Source organism: Ranitomeya imitator, chromosome 2, assembly GCF_032444005.1.
Source record: "Ranitomeya imitator isolate aRanImi1 chromosome 2, aRanImi1.pri, whole genome shotgun sequence".
NCBI classification, from domain to species: Eukaryota; Metazoa; Chordata; class Amphibia; order Anura; family Dendrobatidae; genus Ranitomeya; species Ranitomeya imitator.
The window spans coordinates 333,776,296-333,782,295 of NC_091283.1; positions in this window are offsets into that span (position 1 = coordinate 333,776,296).

Sequence of the window (6,000 nt, forward strand, 5' to 3'; positions counted from 1 at the left end):
CAGAAATTCATCACTCCACTGACATCGCTGAAGCATTTTGTTACTGTTATAGCCCGCTATATAATATCCATGGACAATATCACGACATGCCACGTAACATTCTCAGAACATAAACTGACAAATATATTATGGACACTGCTCTTCCTTCCTTACAGATGCCTGAGCAGGAGGTACTAGACAAAGCTGTCACTGAACAAGAGGTAGGAGAGGCCATTAAATCATTCCCTAATGGGAAGAGACCTGGGTCAGATGGATTCAATAATAGATTTTATAAGATGTTTGCACCCCAGTTATTACCATTTTAGGAAAAAAAATCACACTGGGATGCATTGGGAGAGTGCTGGCCAGCCCGCCTAATCGAAAAGTAGGGGTGTGACTAATAGGCTGAGAACCAGACACTAAGCATTTCCTTTATGTGAACAGCATACTATACAGGCCTTTATTGTACAAATGTATACTAAAGAGCCACCCCCTCGATGAATGGGTAGGTGGTGAGTGGCTGTCTATTTAGTATTTTGCATCTGTGTTGCCAACATCTTACTATATAGGCTGGCTTCATCCTGTAGTGCAGGAGTCCCCAACTCCAGTCCTCAAGGCCCACCAACAGGTCATGTTTTCAGGATTTCCTTTGCATTGCACAGGTGCTGCAATTATTACCTGGGCAAGACTAAGGAAATCCTGAAAACATGACATGTTGGTGGGCCTTGAGGACTGGAGTTGGGGACCCCTGCTGTAGTGAATTTGTCCAAAGACCTGGGCAGGTAAGCGGTGCTGCCTTGTTTTTCTGCTGTTTTTTTTTTTTTTTAGGAAAAGTGTTCAGTAATATCTTAGAAGACTCCCTATTTGATTCTCAATTACTTGAGGCTCACATAACATTTTTTTCAAAGCCTGGAGAAGAACCAAATGCCTGCCTTAATTTTCATCCAATATCATTAATGTAGACAGCTAAATATTCTCTAAAGTAATTACGACACTGCTCTCCTACTACCTTCCCTCAATTGTTAGCAACCATCAGATTGGATTCTTTAAGGATAAAGCTTGTAAAAATACAAAAAAAAACATTGTATACTTCACATTTATTAAACCCAGGGATTCCAATGTGCCTTGTTTCTGTCAATGCTGAAAAAGTGACCAACAAAGTGCATTGTACTTTCTTGAAGGTCAAAGTATGACAAATTTGGTTGGGCTCTTTCTTGTTATCTAAAATTCTATCCTTATACACTGACGCTAAAGCTATAGGGTAAACGGCCTTCTATCTGACACATTTTCTATTAATTGGACGAGGCAAGGGTGTCCTTTGTCACCTCTCCTATACACATTGGTGATGGAACATTTAGTGGTAACTAGTGTTGAGCGATACCTTCCGATATCGGAAAGTATCGGTATCGGATTGGATCGGCCGATATTCAAAAAATATCGGATATCGCCGATACCGATACCCGATCCCAATGCAAGTCAATGGGACCAAAATATCGGAATTAAAATAAACCTTTTCTTTCCTTGTAAGTTCATTCTACATCAAGGAAAACAACTAAGAATAATGTAGGATGTATTTGGTGAGGTGGCGGAGACATTAAAGGCATAGAGGTTTAGCCCAATCAAATAGAATAGCATGATTTTTTTTTTTTCTAAAGACGTTCGGAGTGACAAAGATATTGACTATGTATATTTTTTTTTATTTTGTCCGATATTGATGTTTCACTATTCCACGCCCTTCCCCTTCTTTTTTTTTTACTTTTCCCACACTTTCATCTTCATCATCATCAGCATCTTTGACATTAACTTCTTCTTCACCTTATTCATCTTCTTCTTCATCTTCTACCTATCATTTTTTTGGATTACATTCTTCATATTAATTTTATTCAACTATTATTATTCTTCCTATTCTACTTCTTCATCATATCCTCATTTGTGACACGCATTGCCGTAGTTGTTATCTATAAAAGTTTCAAGATTACACCTTCCGTTCTGCCTGTCACAAAAGTTACATTTGTCCGCGTTCAGTTTGGCCTGCAGCATCAGGCTTTATCCAGGGGCACCACGAGGAGGAACGGACTCACCCCCATACACTGCTTAGTCTTCTTCTGCATATAATTTAGATAATATCTTTTGCTCTGATATTAAGTGTTATGCTTAATGTTCTTCTGCTCTTTGTTCTGCAGCCTTTTGTTCTTCTGCTTCTCGGTCTTCCATGTCGTCGTCTCCAGGGTCGTTGTCTCCATGGTCGTCGTCATCTTAGGGGTGGTCTTCTGGGTCGTCGTCTTTAGGGTCTTGAACTTGGAAATGTAGCAGAAGGTACAAGAAGGCTGAGAAAATGCCGAGAACCAGCTGATGGAACTGGAACTCGGATGGCTACCCGAAGGTCAAAGAGCCAATGGAACTACCGAGGACCAGCTGACGTTACTGGAACCCGGTTACTAAGCAGGAGGTACCCGTGCTAAAAAGCACTACCAAGTACCGCCTGACGTTGGCGGAACTCAGATACCCAGAAGGAGGCACCTAAGCCAAAGGCTCTGCCCGGAACCAGCTAACGTTACTGGAACCAGGATGGGGAGCAGAAGGTACAAGAGCAAAAGACACTGCCGGGAACCAGCTGGCGGTGCTGGAACCCGGATACGTTGCCCCAGTGTGCAAGAGCCAATGGCACCGAGGACCAGCTGACGGTGCTGGAACCCGGTTACTAAGCTGTAGGTGCCCTCGCTTAAAAGCACTACCAAGGACCGCCTGGCGTTGGCGGAACTCGGATACCCAGGAGGAGGCACCTAAGCCAAAGGCTCGGCCCGGAACCAGCTGACGGTGCTGGAACCAGGTGGTGGACCAGAAGGTCCACAGGAGAGGAGAGAACAGCTAGGCCGCGAGGCAGCCGCAGTTACCGAACACCAACAGTCCTACAGGGGGAGCTTGGCCTACTGGCACTACAGAACCAGCCTTGACTACCAATTCACGCAGCCCACATAGGAAGCTCCTACACTGGAGGCACCCTGGAGTTGGCTTAACCCTACCGCAACACGACGGGGCAACGCATAGGCGTCTCAGTGAGCTTGACACTACCCGGAAACAGCTGACGGTGCTGGAACCAGGATGCGTTGCCTATTAAAGATTGTCTTCCTACAGCCCCAACTAGCGGTGTTTGAGCGCAGGGGGAGCAGAGTGTAGGCCGAAGCCTAGTTGAACCAATTTCAAAGGAAACCTTTAACCCCCCCTCAGGTGTTACAAAGTACAAGAGCCACACCTTGTGCAGCATTAATGCTGCACAAGTCAAAGGTTGCTCTATGAATTTTGCAACTTGCACACGCTGAATAAAACACGTACACTATTTAGCCCATTATACTGTCAAACAGTAGTGAAGGCGTGACTTGTCTTTTTAAGGAGACGCAGCACAGGTGTCCCAAATAACGCATTGGTGCTGGGCGCAGCTTCCTGAGCATTGTTATTTGCTGTACAGGAGTCTGCGCTCTTGTGTTATCCCTTGGCAATGCCCTGTTAGCGCTGCCCGTCTTATGACCTCATTTCATGTTGGCCGGTGCGGTTAACGATGGCCATGAATCCCAGACCCACAGTGCCTTTTCATAAAGTCACACTGCGGTGCTGGGATTCGTGGCCTTGAGCATTAAATATTTTCGCCGCTCACACACGTCCTTACACCTGCTTCAGACTGGGCGGCCTCTGCTGATCCCTTCTCCCATGCCGCGGCCATGAGGCCGCACAGTCTGAAGAAGGCGGAAGGAGATGAGTGACGACAGGCGAACATATGCACTGCTCGTGCCCATAAACCACACCCTCGCTGTCAAAATAAATAAGACACCGAGGGGCGTTGTTTCGAGCAGGGCGGACGCACAGGCGCAGCCAGCTAACCAATGATGTCAAAAGACGGGCAGCGCTACCAAGGGTGGTGCTGCGTATCATTAGAAAGAAAAGTCACAACTCAGGGTCAGTGGAATGGTCTCAATGAGACACATTTTGTACGTGTTACATTCAACGTGGGCAAGGAGAAAAAGTCAGCCACCTTGTACAAATGCAGCAGTACTGCTGTACAAGGTGGCTGTTATACATAGAAACACCTTGGGGTGGGTGGCAGGGTCCCTTTAATTTCAGTTCATGTGCCTGCGTGGCGTTTGCAGGTCACGTTGCCGGCTACAGCAGGGGAACAGCTGGCGGTGCTGAACCCCACTGACACAATGGCGGGTGTTTTTCTCTGTGCAGCCAGCACTTCTGGGCAAAAACTAGCGGTGTTAGAGCCCAGGGTCAGCAGGAGGAGGAGAGGAGCAGAGTGTAGGCCGAAGCCTGCACTGGTGGCAGCTTTTGTTCGGTTGTGCCAGCGTGGCATGTGCTGGACACGTTGCCGGCTACACAGCAGGGGAACAGCTGGCGGTGCTGAACCCCACTAACACATTGGCTGGTGTTTTTCTCTGTGCAGCTAGCACTTCCAGGCTACAAATGGTGGTGTTATAGCCCAGGGGCAGCAGGAGGAGGAGAGGAGCAGAGTGTAGGCCGAAGCCTAGTTGAACCAATTTCAAAGGTAACCTTTAACCCCCCCCTCAGGTGTTACAAAGTACAAGAGCCACACCTTGTGCAGCATTAATGCTGCACAAGTCAAAGGTTGCTCTATTAATTTGTCTACTTGCACACGCTGAATGAAACACGTACACAATTTAGCCCATTATACAGTCAAACTGTAGTGGAGGCGTGATTTGTCTTTTTAAGAAGATGCAGCACAGGTGTCCCAAATAACACCTTGGTGCATGGGCGCAGCTTCCTGAGCGTTGTTATTTGCTGTACAGGAGTCTGCGCTCTTGTTATCCCTTGGCCATGCGCTGTTAGTGCTGCCTGTCTTCTGACCTCATTTCATGTTGGTTGTTGCGGTTAGTGATGGCCATGAATCCCAGGCCCACAGTGTGTTTTCAAAAATTCACACTGCGTGGCTGGGATTCGTGGCCTTGTGCAGTAAATATGTTTGCCGCTCACACATGTCCTTGCACCTGCTTCAGACTGGGCGGCCTCAGCTGATCCCTTATCGCATGCCTTGGCCATGAGGCCGCCCAGTCTGAAGAAGGCGGAAGAAGATGAGTGACGACAGGCGAACATATGCACTGCTTATGCCCATAAACCACACCCTCGCTGTCAAAATAAATAAGACACCGAGGGGCGTTGTGTCGAGCAGGGCGGACGCATAGGTGCAGCCAGTGAACCAATGATGTCAGAAGACGGGAAGCGCTACCATGGGGGGTGCTGCGTATCATTAGAAAGTCACACCTCAGGGACAGTGGAATGGTCTCAATGAGACACATTTTGTACGTGTTGAGTTCCACGTGGGCAAGGAGAAAAAGTCAGCCACCTTGTACAAATGCAGCATTACTGCTGTACAAGGTGGCTGTTATACATAGAAACACCTGGGGGTGGGGGGCAGGCTCCCTTCAATTTCAGTTCAGGTGCCTGCGTGGCGTTTACAGGTCATGTTGCTGGCTACACAGCAGGGGAACAGCTGGCGGTGCTGAACCCCACTAACACATTGGCTGGTGTTTTTTCTCTGTGCAGCTAGCACGTCCGGGCAGAAACTGGCGGTGTTAGAGCCCAGGGTCAGCAGGAGGAGGAGAGGAGCAGAGTGTAGGCCGAAGCCTGCACTGGTGGCAGCTTTTGTTCGGTTGTGCCAGCGTGGCTTGTGCTGGACACGTTGCCGACTACACAGCAGGGGAACAGCTGGCGGTGCTGAACCCCATTGACACAATGGCGGGTGTTTTTCTCTGTGCAGCCAGCACTTCCGGGCCCCAACTGGCGTAGTTAGAGCCCAGGGCCTGCAGGAGGAGCAGAGTGTAGGCCGAAGCCTAATTGAACCAATTTCAAAGGTAACCTTTAACCCACCCTCAGGTGTTACAATGTTGAAGAGCCACACCTTGTGCAGCAGTAATGCTCCACAAGTTAAAGGTTCCTTTTTAAGTTTTGCTCATTGCACACGCAGAATGAAAGACGTACACAATTTAGCCCATTGTACAGTCGAACTGT